The sequence below is a fragment of the Lissotriton helveticus genome, chromosome 2_1, assembly GCF_964261635.1.
Source record: "Lissotriton helveticus chromosome 2_1, aLisHel1.1, whole genome shotgun sequence".
NCBI classification, from domain to species: Eukaryota; Metazoa; Chordata; class Amphibia; order Caudata; family Salamandridae; genus Lissotriton; species Lissotriton helveticus.
Genome location: NC_136059.1, coordinates 2,059,372,902 through 2,059,392,743, shown reverse-complemented (window position 1 = coordinate 2,059,392,743; position 19,842 = coordinate 2,059,372,902). Strand labels below are relative to the sequence as shown.

General features: G+C 46.3%; 1 protein-coding gene across 2 annotated transcripts in view; it reads left to right on the top strand.

The window, feature by feature from the left end:
* The window catches only part of TMEM192 (transmembrane protein 192), a 419,027-nt gene that overhangs the window by 186,343 nt on the left and 212,842 nt on the right, over nt 1–19,842 (top strand). The gene's annotated exons all lie outside the window — the stretch shown is intronic.

The following is a 19,842-nucleotide window of genomic DNA, read 5'->3' as shown; positions in this document are numbered from 1 at the left end:
TTTACAAACGATTCCGTTGGAAACAATGGGGTGTTGCATCCAGAAATGCAGGGTGTATGTGGGTTCTGATTTCGTAGATATTATGCAGGTGCAGAGGGTTGTGCTGTTCTGGAGCTATTGAGTGCTAGAATGAATGGTATGTCAGAAAGACCATGGCATCATTTTTGAAGCACCTTGGCCACCGTGCATGGCTGTTTTACTCTTTGATATGGGTGGAAGGCCGCCCTATGCTACCAGAGTCAGGGGCCATCCCTTTCTTTGTGAATTCAACAGTTATTTAAGAATGTTTCTGTTCTGTGAACTGGGACTGAAGGCTTGGGAGATTACGATGGGTGACTACTTATTGACTTTTGGCGAGCAAAGGTTTATGTGCCACAGACTACTTTACACTCTACTCTGACTTTTTTATGGATCCAGTGCACAGTGGAGTCCAGAAGAGGTGGGAAATCAAGACTAGTGCCAACCTATTTCCATACCCACAAGCCTGTGCCCTGTCACTTACCTATGCTATGGAAAGCAATGAACTGCACCTCACAGGCCGAAAATGGGCTAGAGAGATGGTGTCGACAACTTACAAAGCTAGACATGTACGTGTACGTATGTGTTATCCTGAATCAACGAGTTGGCTGCAGTAAGTTAATGCTCACTCCTCCCATCTGTTAGGGTCTGCAGATCTCAAGTTCGAATTCTTGCAAGGCCTACCCCGCCTTGCATCTTTCTCATGTCATTAAGATGAGTACCATTAAACTGGATATTTGAAACAGCTGTTATTTACAAGAAGTAAAGAATAAAGCAACATACAATCAACGCATTTTCATTATGAATTCCCATGCATTCCAGTAAAACTTTTAATTCTTTTTTGTGATGGGTTATATACACAATTCTTCTTGAAGATCATTCTTGACTATTCATGTGATACTAGTCATTGCAACCAGATCTCACCCTCCATCCAAATGTGAATGGAAATTAACTAGCTCAACCTGAATGTTTCTTCAGGAAAGGTTATTTTGATAGATCCGTGTGCACTTCATCCAGCTGCTAGTGCTACCTCAAAAACGCTTCCTTTTGCAAGAATTGGCAAGCTGGGAGAAGGCTCAGCGATCTTACCTCCGAAGCACGGACTTGCAAGATACATGTTAACCTGGCTGCCTGGCCAGCCTGCAGAAAGCCAAAGGGCGTGTCCGGCAGCAGAGAGAAATGTCCCTCCCACCTCGGGATGCCCTTGACAACAGCCAGTAGGCGAGAGTGGAATAGTAAAAAATAAAGCAAACTTCTAAATAGGATAAAATAATTCAAGAAAAAAGCTAACACAAAACAAAATTAGACCTAGAATCTTGCTGAAAAATAAAAACAGAAATCAGTTAAAACTCGTAAATACAAACAATTGGCTGTCTGAAGCCTACTTCCGGCTACTAATCATTTTTAATGGGAGTGTACTTAATGGCTGTAGTTTTTCAGACCCACAATAAATTGTGCTGGCCTTATATCTAAATCTGTGTTAATAAGTAATCGTCATCCTTTCCTGTACGTTTTTTATGGGGCAGCCATTCTTATTTAAATTGTATCCCGACAGCTACTGGCAGCCATTGGAGTAATGAACGCTAATTAGAAATATGACTTATCTGCCTAACCCACCCCCACCTTTTGCCTTATGAAGCAATTTGTGCAAACTAGGGCCTTTAAAAAAGATATTAAGACAAATCGGCATAAAGCTTGTTACTGTATTCAAGCCTGTTGTTGATTACGGTCCCACCTTTGCAGCATATAGGAGACTTAGTAAAATCTGCCTTTGTTCTCGCAGTTAAAATAAAATTGCCCTAACTGTGGTTCTGACCTGCTCCTTATGGATGAACTTATGCATTCACCACATGCCCTGATTCTCAACCTTAGTGTAGAAAATTGTGGCGACAGAAAAAGCTTTGAGGAAGGAGGTCTTCAGCTGTCGGATAACAGTGCAGAGAGAGCTAACCTTGGATATGCAGAGATTCAAGTGTGCCAGTTCATGTTTCTGGAAACATATTACTGTGTGATGCAAAATAAAACTTCTGAACAATGTAGCCTGCGTGATCATGTAGCCTGCGTGATCATGGATGATCATGGATGATGGCAAAGGACTATTCTGATGACGTGGTACACAAACAGATGAAGCAGACAACCTTGACAAAGTAAGAAGACAAATAGAGAATACTGAAATCTTGGGCCTCCTAGAGAAAAATGGTACAAAAGGGGGTGGTGATAGACGGAGCATCTGAACCAATCAAACACTCACACCCAGTCAAAAGATCTGGGTTTGATCCATCACCGTTCTTTAGCCCACTCTGCCACCCCAGTTCAGACATGGCTATATGACCAAAGTGGGCTAAAGAACGGTGATGGATCAAACCCAGATCTTTTGACTGGGTGTGAGTGTTTGATTGGTTCAGATGCTCCGTCCATCACCACCCCCTTTTGTACTGCTTTGGCCGCCATAAGTGTGGCAGGGTATGCTCAGACGTGAGTCCCTTGGTCACTTTGCCACTGGATTCAAGCAAGCCGGGCTGAAGACGGCTGGAATGCCAGAAACCGGTCCTCGGTAGCTTGTTTCCGGTCCAGGGAAGGCATGGCTTGGCAGTTCGGGCTGGACTGTTCCCATGAGGCACAGGGTCAGACTGATTTGCATATGGCCATGTCTGAACTGGGGTGGCAGAGTGGGCTAAAGAACGGTGATGGATCAAACCCAGATCTTTTGACTGGGTGTGAGTGTTTGATTGGTTCAGATGCTCAGCCCATCACCACCCTCTTTTGTAACGCTTTGGCTGCCATAAGTGTGGCAGGGTATGCTCAGACGTGAGTCCCTTGCTCACTTTGCCACTGGATTCAAGCAAGCCGGGCTGAAGACGGCTGGAATTGTATTGTATTGTATTGTATTTGGATTTATAGAGCGCCTTATCACCCAGGGGTCTCTAAGAGCTTGTCAGAGGGTGCACACAGTTCCAGTTGGAGGGCCAGTTAGGCATTGCCCCATGCCTCCTGAAACAGCACAGTTTTCAGCTTTTTCCTAAAGGATAGTAGACGCGTTTCTTTGCGCAAGCTCTCTGGAAGATTATTCCATGCAATGGGGATTGTGTAGGAGAATGTGCGCCCTCCTAGAGAGGATAGTTTGAACCGAGGGCAGACCAGCAGTGCGGCATCTGCCCAGCAGTGCGGCATCTGCCGAATGTAAATTCCTGCTGGGAACGTACGGAACTAGACGTTCTCTGATGTATTTTGGGGCTTGCCCGAACAAGGTTTTATGCGTAATGCACAGGCCCTTGAACATAGCCCGCTGTCTTACCGGCAGCCAATGGAGCTTGTGAAGGAGAGGAGTAGCATGAGTCCTTCTTAGTTTGTTAAAGATTAGTCGGGCAGCGTCATTCATGACTATTTGTAGTCTGGTCAGCAGTTGTTAAGAGATACCGGCATACAAGACGTTGCCGTAGTCCAGCCGTGCCAGGATCAGAGCAGATACTGCTCTTCTGAGCGTGCCCGCCGTCAGAATGGTGGAGAGCTTACGCAGTTGTCTCATTAGGCCCACACATGTGCCCTCTACGGCTGAGACCTGGGCTGACATAGTGAGTTTGGCATCTATATACAGGCCTAGGCTTTTCACTGCTTCTGCTGGTACTGGGGAGGGCCCTAGTTCAGTGGGCCACAAGAGATCATTCCATGGGCTGGATGCCGTCGTAATTGCAAGCACCTCAGTCTTGTCGGGATTTATTTTTAATGAGTTGGCCGTCATCCAATTAACAGTAAATTTTAGAATGTTTTGCATTCTCTGATATGCCGTTGAAGAATTGTCAATTTGGATGATAATCTGCGTATCATCGGCGTAGTTATAAATGCTGCAGTCCATCTGATTTAGTGCTGAAATTAGGGGCTGCAGGTAGGCGTTAAACAGTAGGGGTGACAAGGCTGAGCCCTGAGGAACTCCACATGTGAGACCCAATGCCTCCGATACCAGGTCAGCTAATTGCACTCTCTGAACCCGGTCACCAAGGAAAGATGTCAGCCAGGCCTGGGCAGTGCCCTAAATACCGAGGTCCCACCTCCGCGACAGTAGTAGGTCGTGATTGACCTTATCAAATGCCGCGGAGAGGTCCAACAGTACCAGGGCACACAGAGTTTTTTTATCTGCTCTGAGTCTCAGGTCGTCCAGCACGGAAAGCATGACCAATTCCGTGCTGTGATGGGCCCTGAAACCGGCCTGGTTAGGTTCCAACAGGAGGTTGTTTTCGAGGTGATGTGAGAGTGTGGGCAGCACATGTTGCTCCATTATTTTAGCCAAAAAAGGTAGTTGTGAGATGGGCCTATAGTTTTTCATGATCTTAGTATCTGCCCCTGCCTTCTTTAAGAGAGGGATCAGCCGGGCTTCCTTGAAGTTGGAAGGGACCTGTCCAGTTGTAAATGAGCTATTCAGGAGCGATAGTATGTCATCCTCCAGCCCTGGCCAGGCTTGTTTGTAAATCCTCGGAGGACACGGGTCAGCCGGTGAGCCCGATTTAACTCGACCCATCACTATTCTCACCGTTTCCTTGGTGAGTAGGGGCAGTGAGATTAGGGGCTGAGTGACTGCTGGGATGGTTCTTGTGATGTCTCCCAGGCAGTCTAGTCTGGGGGTGGTCTCGATTTCTGTCAGGAGGTCTGCTATCTTAGTGGTAAAGAACAACTGACATTTTTGGCAGTCTTCTTGCGAGAAGGAGGGGGGCTGTTCTTTCTTTTTCCTCAAATTTGACAGGACCTTGAAGATTTCTTTCTGGGGATTGAGTGCTGTCAAAATTCTATCTTCATAGAACTCAGCTTTCCTGACCCTGATTGCTTGTTTGTAGGTGGCGAACTCCTTTGTATATATGGCTTGAGTACTGGGATCATACCCCTTACGCCAGGCTCTCTCACTCCGGCGTAGGGAGCGTTTCAGAAGCCTCAGTGCGTCATTAAACCAAGGCGCACCTTTACCCTTATCTCCAATTTTAACCCTACGGGCTGGTGCCACTACTTCAATGGTGCTTTTAAGTTTTTGTGACAATTTGAGGCTGGCCGTCTCAGCGTCATCCTCAGGTAGCCTATTAAGGTGGGAGGGTAGTTTCCCTAGAGTGGAGACCAGTGTGTCTGTGTTAATTTATTCCAGCTTCTCACGACCTGCCACTCAGCAGGAGAAGATAAGCTTTGCCCTGGGAATGCCATTCTCCCCTGCAGCAGGTGATGGTCTGACTTTATGCAGGGCGAGATGGTGATTGGGCTCAGCATCGGGACAGATATCCAGATCAAGTCCAATGTGTGGCCTTTCTTATGTGTCGAATCAGTCACCCTCTGAATTAGATCTAGCGAGGTCATGGCCTCTTCTAGCTGTTTTGACATTGCGTCTTTGGGGGACTCCTCCCAGTGGAGATTGAAATCTCCCATAACCACGAGACCCTCATACCTTGACCGCAGGTCGTGGGCCAGTCCCAGGAAAGGCTCGATGAAGGCTGGAGGAGTCCTTGGGGGTCGGTAGACAAGCAGTATCACCAGACAATTGGTGGCAGAACAAAACTTGACTCCCAACATATCTGTACCCTCCAGACTTTCTGCACAGATGGTTTCAGTTTTTAAGGAGTTATTATAAAGGAGGGCAACTCCCCCCCCTTCCTACCATCTTTCCTGTTGTATATAATGGCGCCGAAGTTAGGTGGAAGTGCTGCCACCAGGTCGGGGATGGACGAATCTTCTAGCCATGTTTCCGTAACCCCTAACACATCCAGGTTACCTTCTTGGACCAGCGAAAACACCTTCAGATTGTGTTTTTGGAGGGAGCGTGTGTTGAGCAGGGCAACGCTCTGTGATGTTACCCTTTTTCTTTCCTTCCTTATACTCGTCTTGCTGATGAATGGCTTAACTGTAGGTTTCAGCAGCCCCTACCGCCGGAGTGTCTCCACTGTCTGCAGGTTTATGTGACGAATTTTATTATTATTTAACGCAAGCAAGGCTTCCCTGGTGTGGCAGGGCCCTGGGCCAGGGGTTGTGGCCCCAGGTCCCGGCCAGGCGCGGACGGGCGCAGACGGGCTTGCCTTAAGCGCGTCTTCGGCGCGCCCGCGGCTCAACCGCGCCGCGCACGCCGCGCGCTTGCTCCAGTCTGGCTTTTAACCCCGTTGCTCCTCCCACCCACCACTCAGCCCTGCTGTGCAGCGGCTGTCCTGAATCGACCACTAGACCGGGGAAGAGACGGCTACCGGAAGTGAGGGAACGTGGAGGTGAGGATCAGGGATTACGTGACACAGAGTAAAAACACAATTTTTTAAATCAAAGTTTCTATGGAAGTTTCAGCTTTTTGGTGGCGATGTTCGAGTGTGCAGCGAGGCTGCCCAGTGGCACACCACTTAAATCTGGTGTGTCCCTCTGTCACAGCACGCCCGCTGCAACCCGTCTTTTAACCCCGTTGCTCCTCCCACCCACCCACCACTCAGCCCTGCTGTGCAGCGGCTGTCCTGAATCGACCACTAGACCGGGGAACAGCCGGCTACCGGAAGTGAGGGAACGTGGAGGTGAGGATCAGGGATTACGTGACACAGAGTAAAAACACAATTTTTAAAATCAAAGTTTCTATGGAAGTTTCAGCTTTTTGGTGGCGATGTTCGAGTGTGCAGCGAGGCTGCCGAGTGGCACACCACTTAAATCTGGTGTGTCCCTCTGTCACAGCACGCCCGCTGCAACCCGTCTTTTAACCCCGTTGCTCCTCCCACCCACCCACCACTCAGCCCTGCTGTGCAGCGGCTGTCCTGAATCGACCACTAGACCGGGGAACAGCCGGCTACCGGAAGTGAGGGAACGTGGAGGTGAGGATCAGGGATTACGTGACACAGAGTAAAAACACAATTTTTTAAATCAAAGTTTCTATGGAAGTTTCAGCTTTTTGGTGGCGATGTTCGAGTGTGCAGCGAGGCTGCCGAGTGGCACACCACTTAAATCTGGTGTGACCCTCTGTCCAGAATGACAGAAACCGGTCCTCGGTAGCTTGTTTCAGGTCCAGGGAAGGCATGGCTTGGAAGTTCGGGCTGGACTGTTCCCATGTGGCACAGGGTCAGACTGATTTCCATATAGCCATGTCTGAACTGGGGTGGCAGAGTGGGCTAAAGAACGGTGATGGATCAAACCCAGATCTTTTGACTGGGTGTGAGTGTTTGATTGGTTCAGATGCTCCGTCCATCACCACCCCCTTTTGTACTCCTAAAGAAAAATGTCCCAGCACCAAGATAAGGAGGCCTCTCCTAATGTTACACAGCACAAATTCACTCAGACGATCTGAGTGACAGTGGGTTCAAGATAATGTTGCTAATCAGGAAGAAGGGAGGAAGTGGCTGGATAATTTGAGCATGATGACTCAGTGAGCTGAAAGATCTCTGCAGGACCCCACATCTTAGATGTCCCTGGTTAGAAACGGCATATTGAAGGGTCTGATCCCGAATAAACATTTGATCATGATAACAAACACCCAGATGGCAACAAATGCGGGATCCACAGATGCGCTAGAGAATCAAACCTTTGCATTAATTGTTTAACTTTAAGACAAGAACTGGGAGAGTAAACCCATCGGACATCCATGCTATAAATAGGAAGGATTTTACTGTGGGGAGAGAAGTATTCCAATGTTAGTGGTGGTGCAAAAATGTCTTGTTTCAAAATTAAAAAATGTAAACATGATTGTTTGTTGATTGATGTTAATGAGCATTTAGCAGTGCCATCGAGTATACCCCGCAGGCATGATCAAGTTCACCAGAAACAACATGAAAATGGGAGTTCCCAATCAATACGGTGGACCCAACAAGTTCCAACAGTAAATAAGGAACGCCCACAGAACCGCTCACAAATTACAAGTTTTAAATCATTTATTTATATTCATAGAAAAAGTATAATACATTTTGTTTAATTCAATAGGACATACATTTTTACATAAATAAGAATCAAAAATAGATAAATCATCAGCCCAAGGGACACAGAGGACATTAAAAATTGGCACACATATCACTCACTCATTCTATCAAATACTGACTCAATCCCAAACCATAACCATTCATACTCTACTCAATCAACAAACACATATAGTCAAACAAACACTGAAAAGCGCCGACGCGCGTTTCGGAACAGTGCCAATATGGGAAATTCCTTCATCAGGGCGCATATTATAAAAGACACAAATTATTCAGGTCTCAATGGAGATCCTTTGAAGGAATGGTGTAGAACAGGTCCCAAGTAGTACATAGGGGCGGAAAGAGCATATCTGTGGGCGAAAAGAACAATATAATACAGTCATTTGATAAAAAGACTGAGGTGTCAAGGAAGGAGCAAGACAAGGTATACACATACACAGTCATGTCAAACAACCCATTGGATAATCTGAAAGGCAATAGGAAGGACCAATTTAGAGGACAAGGAGCACAGAATCCACTTCTTTAGCCCAAGCAAGAACCCAACGGTGAAAGAAAAATAATAAAACCAACCAAGTGTCTGTGAAAATGTGTAGACCCCATCCCAAGATAAATAAAAACAGCAACCAGGCATACCCAATCTTTTTAGGAGTGGACTGTTCACAATCCGAAATCGGCTCATGAATACAATGGGGACCGGAGTATCAACGGTCTCCCACACATGGCGGCAGGACAAAATATTATAAGGGCTGCATCGAAGAATCAGTCTGAAAAAATGATTTAGATGAAAAAATGTACCAAGACAAAAAATCTCCAAAGGGAATATCGCCAGAGTAAAGCCACTAGGAGTTCACATCTGGTTCCAATTCCCTTATTCTGTTCAGCATGCTTGCCAATTGATCAGAGCCCCATGTTTCCCAGCAAACTGGAATGCGGAACGCAAACATGTTCAGGCTCTATTTATGATGAGGGAAAGAGCACTGGAGCTCCTATTGCTTTGAATAAATTGCAAAGTTTTGTGACATGAGAAAGCGTATAGGTGTGAATCTGTCCCCTATACATCCCAACCACAGTCGTAAGCCATACATAGTTCAATCGAGAAGCTGTTTTTGAAACATCTTGAGCAACCTTCCGACAATTTAGCTTTCCTCGCTTTTCTTGCCACCATATTATAGCTAGAGTTCCTAAGAGACCTCTTGCTGTCTCCATTCCTTAGACATGTGTTTGCCTGTCATCTGTGTATGGCAGTTTTTCTCCTAGCATGCAAAATATTTACTTTGCTAGTTCTTTCATAAATGTGATTGCTCGTTTTGTGTGTGTACTCATCCCATGGGGTTATTAATGCTTCCAGAAGCCTGTGGGTGCACATGCCAACCACGCTACCAATGTCTTATAGTTTTGTTTTTTGTTGTGACCTCTCTCTTTTCCTTTTGATTACTAAGCTTTCATTGTATTTCACTTGTAAGCATTAATACTTTTCCAGCAAAAGCATTTTTCGCGCAGAATGCTAATAAATGAAGGGCCTAAAAAGCACTGATTGTGGTTGGTTGTGTTTTCTTCCTAAGAATTGTCAATGTTCAGCACTCATTGTTCATTGGTGGTGCCATATAACTGGCATTACAGTGAATGTCACAGTTTCACTCTTCATGCATCCACTTTTACCATCCCGTTGTGTGTATGTGGGAGAGCGCCACATAAAGAGAGCATAGGCTTGAAGGCAAGTCAAGGGAATCTCCGAGTTTACCGTAATCACTCAGGAGAATACCCACAGACCACTGTGATCGCTTCCATCTCTACCCTGTCAGTTAAAAGTAGCTGGTGGTAGCGTGAATTGTAAAAATACCGATATATAGATCCGTCTCAGCCTTCTGTTTCTCTTGGGTGGCCTTGAGGACAAGAATGTAGCTTTTCGTCCTCTTTCCAGCGCTAGGAGAAATTTGATCTTTTTCGTTAGGCCAGGTGTTGTCTTTTTTTAGGAAATCTTATTAAGCAAGTTCAACTCCAAAGTGAATTCCCGTGGCTAAAGCCAAATTTATTAACGTCAGCTGCTTTTGATGCACCTTTTATGGCCGTAGCATAGATCTGTGCATGTGGCCATTCCAACGCTGCTTAGCTGTCATTGGCTGGAATGTGACCGCCATCTTAACGACGGGTCCCTTGGCTATTTGGAGCTTCGCGACAGGTTCCCTGCTCAAGCCTCTGCGCAATACGTACTTCCGATAAGCAGGAAATTTGTCTGGCTTTGGTAGCTTTAACGTCTCCGAAGTTGAATTTTCTCTTGGCGTTCTGCTTTTAGGAACTGACATGTTTCAATGCCTTGTATGTTTTAACTTGTTTCATCGTAAGTGGGGAAAGAAATTTGGTGTCCACTTTCAAGGAACGCGTTGGCCTTTCAAGGAGCTGATCCAGACAGATTACTGTGAAGTGGATACAACCTGCCTGAAATGTGACTCGCAAGGACCCTTGTTTACTTCCAAAATCAACATTAAAATGAGACCGCTGAAGGAAACCTCAGTGAAGCGTGGGTCCTTCAGTAGAAAGATAAACAAGGGCAACTGATAGTGACTTGTTGATCCAAGCAACAGGGAAATATGGAGGAGCTGGTAGGAGAAGGTAAGGAGTGACGTGAGGGAAGCATAGATTACTGTGAGAGAAAGATTTATTTGAAATAGTAGGAAGGAAAACAAAGGGAGTCTATTCACTTGTGATGTCTTATATCAATTCCATGTGTTTTGGGGACACGTTATTCAGCTATCAGACTATTAAACAAATGGAAATGCTGTGTATTTTTTTTAATTGTGTGGTGAAATAAAAGAATGCCTCTTTAGATAAAATGAATTCCTAAAATTATAAGCGTTGAACTTCTAACATGAGTTTTTAGGTAGTACTAATAGAAACAAAAAAGCAAACAATGGACTGACTTTGTTAGCTAACTACATTAAAAAAACAAGCATTGGCAAAGCCAATAGGTCGCACCTATACAAGAGCTATTGGCTTTGGCAATGTGGTTTTGCCATGTTGTACACCAGTGTGACTGCGGTTCCGCATGGATAAAAGTAAGTGGCATGGAGTGTCCTAGAGTGGAGTGGGGGGAGTAGAGTGTTGTAGACTGGATTTGTTGGAGTAGTGTGTTGTAGAGTGTGGTAGTGGAGTAGTGTGTCATAGAGTTCAGTAGAGGGGAGTAGAGTTAAGTGTTTCAGTGGCAGAGAATGTCATAGAGTGCAGTGTTGTAGAGTGGAGTGTCGTGTATCGGCATAGAATGGAGTGGAATAGGGCGGAGTGGGTTGAGGTAATGGGGTGGATTTAACCGAAGTAGATTGGGGTGGATTGGATGGAGGATTGTGGATTGAAGTGAGGTGGACTAGAGTGGGGTGGATTGGAGTGGGGTGGATAAGATTGGTCTGGGGTGGGTTGGACTGGATTACAGTAAGGTGGTTTGGAGTGGGGTCAGTTATAGTGGAGTGGAGGCGAATTTGACTGGACTGGAGAGGTGGATTGGATTGGAGTGGAGTGGATTGGCCGGAATTGGGGTGTATTGGAGCGTGGTGGGCTGGATGGATTGGATTGAGTGGGTCGGACTGAACTGGGGTGCATTTGATAAGGGTAGTGTGGGGGTGGATTCGACTGCAGTGGATTTGGACTGATTGGAGTGAGGAGGACTGGATGGGGTGGGTGAGATTGGAGTGGAGTGGATTGAAATGGGGTGGGTTGGACTGGGTTGGGGTGTGGTGGGTGTGCTGGATTGGAGTGGGGTGGGCTGGATTGAGGTAGGGTGGACTGGAGTGGAGTAGATTGGATCGAGGTATATTGGATTGGGGTGGATTGGAGTGTGATGGATTGGAGTGGTTAGGATTGAAGTGAGGTAAATTTGATTTGGCTAGATTGGGGTGGATTGGAGTGGGGAGGATTGTTTGGGGTGAGGTGGATTGGATTAGAGTGGGGTGGATTAGACTGCAGTGGAGTTGGTGGATTGGCGTGAGGTGAATTAGACTGGAGTCGATGGAAATGGAGTGGGATGGATTGGTGTGGGGTGGGGTGAGGTGGACTGGATTGGGGTGGGATTGGTTGTAGTGTAGTGGGGTGAGGTGGAATGGAGTGGGCAGGATTGGTTTGGGGTGGGGTGGTTGGAGTGAAGTAGAGTGGATTGCAGTGGGGTGGATTGGATTGGGGTGGAGTGAACTGGATTGAGGTTGGTGGATTGGATTGGGTGCATTGGAGTGAAGTAGATTTGATTTGGCTGGATTAGGTTGGGTTCGGATGGGAGTGGGATGAATTGAATTAGATTGGGGTTAGGTGGATTGGGGTGGGGTGGATTGGTATGGGGTTAGGTGGATTTGATTAGAGTGGGGTGGATTGGAGAAGGTGTATTAGAGAGGGGGTTATTTTGGATTGGAGTGGGGTAGATTGTTTAGGATTGAAATGGGACAGATTGTTTTGGATTTGTTTGGGGCTGATTAGAAAGGGGCGGATTGTTTTGGATTGGAGAGGGGAGGCTTGTTTTGAGTTAGAGTGGGGCAGATTGTAGTAGGGTGGATTAGGGTGGGACACACTGCTTTGGATTGAAGTAGGGAGTGATGGGGTGGGGCGTTTCGGAATTAGGGATATTGAAGTGGGGCAGAATGTTTTGGATTTGAGTGGGGCAGATAGGAGGGGTCAGATTGTTTTGGAGTGGAGTGGGGCCGATTGGATTGGGGCACATTGTTTTGGAAGAGACTGCAGCAGATTGTTTTGGATTGGAGTAGGGCAGATTGGAGTTGGGTGGATTGTTTTGGATTGGAGTGGGGAGGATTGTTTTGCTTAGGAATGGGGCAGATTATTTTGTTGTGGAGTTGGGCACATTATTTTGTTGTGGAGTGGGGCACATTATTTTGTTGTGGAGTGGGGCACATTATTTTGTTGTGGAGTGGGGCACATTATTTTGCTGTGGAGTGGGGCACATTATTTTGCTGTGGAGTGGGGCAGATTATTTTGCTGTGGAGTGGGGCAGATTATTTTGCTGTGGAGTGGGGCAGATTATTTTGCTATGGAGTGGGGCAGATTATTTTGCTGTGGAGTGGGGTAGATGGGAGTGTGCTGATTGGAGTGGGCAGATTGTTTTTAATTGGAGTGGGACAGATTGGAATGGGGTGGGTTGGGAGGATTGGAGTGTGGTAGATTGGATTTCTGCGAGTGGTTCGGATTGGATTGGAGTGGGGTGGGGTGGATTTGATTGAGTCGGGCGGATTGGTGTTGGGTGAGATGGGGTAGGGTGGATTGGAGTGGGAGCGATTGGGGTGTACTGCACGATTATATGCTCAAGGATCATTTCAGAAATTACTTGTAAGAAAGAAACATTGTGGCTTTACAATAATCTTCATCTTTTGATAACCGCACCCACGATCAAAAACAAAAGACAACATGAGTGCAAAGTTAGAAAAGAAGACTTGCCAAAATAAAAGAAAGTTAACTATAGAAAATAAATCTTTGCAATTGTGTTTGTCCTGCTGGGCAGATTTTTGGCAGTCACCCTCCTTCTGTTTGCAAGGCACTAAAAGTTAAAAAGAACAAAATAGTACCTCAATCACGTTGGGAGCAGCTGACCAGCACCAATTAAGCTGAATTAATCCGTACTTGGGCCCTGCTCCACAGAGAGGAGTGCAAATGATGTAAGGCCTGCCTTGATGAATTACGAGGCTGTGAAGAAGACTGCAGCACAAGGTAATAAATGGTAAACAACGGACGCGTAACAAGCCTTTTTCTGTATACAAGACTTACTCACAAGCGAGACACATGCACTAGTGCATGGTTTCGCAGTCTCAACCCTAAAAAAGGTGTAGGCAAAATCCTACGATTCCAAATATTTTTTGAAACAATGAAGGTTAAGCCGCCATGTGGAGGTTTGTTAATACTTTCAAATTATCACATTGAGAAATTACTAAGCTACCCTCCAAACCATGCCAGAATATTTCAATTTGTGCTAAACATATGCTTTCCATGCATATGTCAAACAAGTTGGATTAACAGGTGTAGGAATCTAGCTTTTTATGTAGTGTGCCAAGGTAAGGGATTAATGTGCAAAAAGTCCAGACAGCCTTTATTGGTTTATAGGGCTTACTTTAATGCTATATTTGTGCTATATGTGTGGTAGTGTGGTCGAGCATCTTAGGTTTATCAGATGGAAGTGTTAAGCCTTTGTTGCTCGTACAGAGTTAATAAATGATACACACACTCAAGAAAAAATTCAAGACCAATTTAGAAAAACAACACAGATTTTTATATAATTTTAGACACCAAGATCATCGGAATGAGGTAAGTACTTTCAGAGTTAGGAACTATAGAAAGAAACAGTAGAATACTCCAATAATGGTTTTGGAGGTATGAGCCTCAAACGTGGTAATGTTATGCTATCGAAGGAAAGACATATACTGCATACATATACTTTCAAGTGGTTGTAGAGGGTGTCCTTTAGGACTTAAGGTGATTGGGGCCCTAGGTCCAGAGAACCACCAGCAGTTCGGGGTTACCTGCCCTGATGTGTCCCGGTGCAGAGGTGATAGTTGCATTGGTAGCCTCCAGAGCCATACAGTTTAGTCCGAAGTACTTGTAACTAAAAGGCTGCAAGTGGGGACTTGGGGACAAGTCCAGCAGAACACAAAAGGGAGGCTCAGCTTGTAAGGGTCTGTGGAGCAAGGAGACACAGTCAGCATCTGTGAACCCGACCTGAGGGGTCTGTGTGCAGAGGTGTTTGGCCAGCTGGCCACTTGAGTTGAAGGCTTTTAAGGTTCTTGGTCTTGACTTGCGTGTGAGCCTAGTTAGTCCTGACATCCCTCGGTGGGCAGGTGGGTTTTGGCTGCAGTTTTGTCTGGCCTGGACACTCAACAAGCCTTGGTCTAGCGTCTCAAAACTCACTGGAGAGACGGGGCTGACCTCTTGGAACCACAGTGACCTCCTCCTGGCGAGATGCTCGCTCAGTGGGCCAGATGGCCAGCTAAGAAGTACCGGACAAATGCAGTTGGTGCCTGCAGATGAAGGGGGATGGCTCCTCCACCCCAAGGGAGATGCTTTGTGGTTGTTGACATACTGCACAGACCTACAAGGGTTTTGGAAAGATGTTGAGCTTTTGGACGAGTTGGTCTAGCAATTGTCGAGGTTACCAGCAACCAAGGAGTGGAGCAGGTCCTCTGTTCTTGCGGTCCCTATTTAGTTCCCAGGTAGACGAATTTCAAAACTCTGGTGTCAGGGGGACAGCTAAATACTGAATTTAGGGGCGTTTGGGGGGAGTCTAGGGCAGTAACCAATGGGCTACCCACCCCTGTCACATCTACTCCCCCTATATGACCACTTCCTGCGATAAGTGTGCATATCTTGACCCAAAGCTCCTAAGTTCACCAAAACCAAGATATTGAAACTCTTCTTTGACTGTCCACTTCTGATGGCCCACCTTAGTGGGTTGCCTAGCCTGTAAGTGTGACACGCCTTCTGACTATCTAATTTCCCACCTGCTCTGGTGCCACATGGGCCTCAGGGCAGGGTTTGGCATTCCCCAGGTCTGGGGAGAAGCTGTGGTCGCATTTTAAAGATGATAGAGGCTTTGAAGCCTCTGGTCTTGAAATGCTAATCTGCTAGCCATCCTGTTAGAGGTGGTGTGATCAACTTCTGCCAGACAGGCAATGTTCCTGGCCTCAGAGCATGGGCTCTCACCTGCAGGGGGTCAGAAACTTGTCTGTGGTGGCAGGCCGGAAGATAACAATCAGCCAGCACACTCTGTGACTAGTAAGGTTTCAAGGGTCACCTCTAAGGTACTTCTGGGTGCCTGTTATAATAAATCCAGTACTGACATACATACAGATTTATTAGGACAAAATGTTTTGTACCAGACATCAGTATTTTCAGTGGAGGCTTTACGTAGCTGGGTAGCTTATAATGACCGGTGCCCAGTACATAGCTTAGGATGACTTACTGATCACATGCGATGCCTAGCAATTGTAAGGCACCCCTAAGGTTGTCTCTAGGTAGCCCCATGGGCAGGGTACATTGTATTTAAAAGGTAGGACATGTACTTGTGAGTTTTATGTGTCCTGGTAGTGAAAACCTGCAAAATTCTATTTTTACTACAGCAAGGCCTATCTCTCCCATGCGTGAGCATTGGAGCTTCCTTATAACACCTTACAAGTGTATCTTCCAAGCAGGGAGCAGATAGAAAATTGGTGTTTGGTGTATCTGGACTCACAAAGGGAGCTGAGGTATGCCCTGCATATCCTGATGGCCCATCACCAGCCTTCAAAAGCGGTGGGAGGAGCTGATACTTGCACCTGAATAGGGGTGTGCCTGTCCCCACATAAACAGCCGCACACCCTCTGTAGTGTATCTGAAGCCAGGGCCAGGAAGGGCAGGGACTTGTGCAATATAAAGACCTTTCTTTGAAGACTCCCTACTTTAAAGGTTAAAAAGAGTATAGTTACTGGACCCATGACACCATATACTTAGAACACGACTGGACTGAGGACATTCTGCCTGGAAGAAGAGCTGTTGTGGTGCCAGGAGGGACTGCAACTTTGCTGATTGCTTTGCTGTGTTGGCCTGCTGCCTGCTGGTTCTTGTCGGGGAGTGAGAGGACTGGACTCTAATCTCTGCATCCTGCTTTCTGAGGTTCTCCAAGGACTTGACTGAGGTTGCCTCCTGTTGCTGAAGGCTCAGGGACATCAAAGACTTCACCTACATGTTGCTACCAGAGCCTGGGCTCTGCTGTGAGTCCTGTCTTGTCAAGTGGTGCCAAATCCAGCCCTGGGCCCTTGGAGGTGAATGTTGTGTTGCAGCCAAGAAACCAATACATCGACTCCAAGCGTCAGTTTGGAATCAGCACACCCCTGCAAGATAGATGCATCGCCTCTGCCTGCACTGAAGCTTAGGACAGTGCTCACCAAGTGCGCAACTCAGCAACCTCGACTTTCACATTGGCTCTCAGTTTGTCACAGGGCCTCCGAAGAACCGCCACTCTGAGTCTCAGGCACCTCCTCACCATAGTCTCTGATGCATCCCTCCAATGCAGCCCGGGCCCTGCATGGCTTTCTACCGACGCATTGCCTTCAGTCCAGCGATTCGACTTCGATGGCACGGAATCGACGCACCATGCTCTTGACATCAACACATCACCGAAGCTTTGTCATCTTCAGGAACCGAGGCCTCTCACTAGCATCAGACACATTACCTCCTATGTGCAACGCATCGTCCTCCGGGGTCAAAGCTCAACAACCCTGCACCGCCTTCCGAACCAACTCATTCACCTGCATCCGCGACGCCTCACCTCCCCTGCGTGATACATCTTCTTTGATGTCAGACGCATCCAAGGTACTGTAAGGGGGTCTGCGTGATTCCTGTATCCGACCCACGCTTCACCGCGGTTGCACTGAACTTGTGTATTTGTCATGCACAAGCGGGACAAGATAGCCCCAGTTGGAGCTATAGACTACTAAGCATGCATTTTTATTGAATCTTTTAAAATTCATATATTGACTAGTGTATGTTGGATTTTTGTCGTTTTGGTCTAATTTCCGAAACTGGTGTGGACTATTTTCGTAATGTTTTCCCTGTGTTTCTGTGAGTGTGTGTGTACACACATACTTTACGCATTTCCTCTTTGGTTTAGCCTGACTGCTCTGTGCCACGCTACCAGTGGGTGAGCACAGGTAAACATTTAGTGTGTACTACACTTACCCTGATTAGAGTGTGGGTCTGTACTTGAACAGGGTGCATACCTCTGCCAAATAGGGATCCAACTTCTAACATTGGTGATTAGCGGTGAGGATAGGACTTGTATTTTGTTTTGCAGATTTATATAACGCGAACTCGAACCAAAGGTATTGGAGCGCTTTACTTGAGCACCAGTTATGTTACACTAGGACACATTCATTTGTTTTTGGTAGGCACAGGAAGATTAAGTGATTTGCCCAGAATCACAGGATGTAGAGTCGACCCCGAGGCTCGAACCCTGGTTTCCCAGCTCCAAGGTCGGCAGTCTAGCCGTGAGACCACATCCTGTCCCCTATTTGTGCATTACATACCGTGATTGGTGTGCACTACTTCCATATCTCGGACCACTACGTACCAACATACTTTTTTCTCTTTGGCACGCCTTTGATTTTTTGCAACAGTAATGTCTCAGTCTGGAGAGCCATCAGCAGTAGAAGAGTTTGAGCAGCAGAAGTTGAAAACGTACACGGTCTTCCAGCTCAAAGGTTTCTGCAGGGAGCTCAAATGTGCTTTTAACAGCCTCACTGGGAGAGCTGAAAAAGATGCTGAGGTCCTGGTTAGCAGTCAGGGATGCAGCTGTGTACCTAGAGGATGAGAATGGTGTTGTGGAGGAGGCAGAGGAGTAGAAACCAAGCTTGCATCTGGAATGGCAGTGGTGCGGGGGCCAGCCTGAATGGTGGAAGAGCTCCCTCCAAAGCTGGCAGTTGTTTCTTCCAAAAGCCTGCCTGCTGCAGAGTTAAAAAATAGGTGGGAAGAAAGGAAGCTCCAGTTGGAGTTGGCAAAAGTCAGTGTGGATGTAGAAAAGCAGAAATTGGCAATAGAAAAGGATACATTAGCCGTGTAAGAAGGGAAACTTATTTTGGGTTAGGAGCTGAGTTTGAAGGAGCTGGATTTAAAAGCAAAGAGGGCTGAATCCTGCACAGATGGTGGCAGCATTTCTTCAGTACACTCAAAGGGAAAGGTACACGTACACAAAAGTCTGGTTGCTAATTATGAAGTGGAAGAGGACATAAATCGGTGGTTTCAGGCCTATAAGATTGCTTTGCAAATGCAGAGCATTCCTGAGAGGGAGTGGGGTGCAGGTTTATGGAAGCACTTCTCAGTGGAGGGGAGGGACACCTCACTAGCCTTAAGGGTAGAGGATCAGATAAAGTACACCGCCATGAAGGAGGCCCTGGTTAGGAGATGTGGTCTGACCCCAGAGAAATACAGGCAGAAGTTTAGGTGGAGTGAGAAACTTGGTCCTCAAATATGCGTCGAGTGTGTTGATTCTTTCTTCAGAGCACAGGATGGTTGGGTGAAGGGCAGTGAGGTAACAGATTATCAGAGACGTTGCAATTTGATTGCATGTGAGCACATGTTTAATCTTTGTTTTCCAGAGCTAGGTCTGCAGTTAATTGATAGTAAGCTTACTGATCCCAGGAAGTTTGTTAAGGAGACAAACCTCTGGCTCAGCACCAGGGTCCAAATAAGTTGTATGTGGTAGACTCATAGCAGGATATTATTGTATTTTATATATTTTTCGCTTATATAGCATTAAGGAGACCCGATGGTTCTCAGAGCTCTTTACATAAGAAACAGTTGAATACACAAGTACTTTTATTTCATTGCATCACATTTTTAATCAGATAAGTTTGACATTTGCAGGTATAAGTTACAATCAAGGGAGAACATTTTCTTTGATGCAATGTGGGTATTGTTGGAGGATTAGGGTATTCATACATACAGCTTTCCCCTTTACTTGTCTGTCCATTGTCACAGAGTCGCTGACAGTCCTAATAATTCTCTCTCATCCATGCTGCTGGGCACCAGATGATCCAGTCAGTAATCCGGCAACGTGCCTTCTCCCATGTTCCTGAAGATTTTACAATTTTCTTGGGTTATTGTAGAAGCCCAAGTTAATGTGTGTGTGTATATATATATATACATATCAGTCGCACCCCAATTACAACGCATAGTGGTACATTGTAGTGCTGTCAGTTTTTAACTGTGCCCATTAGAGAATGGAGGTTTACTATAATGAATCACCGGCAATGGATGTTTCTATTACTTTGAGGAAAAGAGAACTGCAATGATGGTGGTATCCCAAGCGGAAGAACTGGCAGTGAATTCATAGTCCTTCATTGCTTTCCACTATGCAGGGGAAGCAAAAGGGACTACTTAACCACCTACACGAGAAGTAACACACTTTCACTCT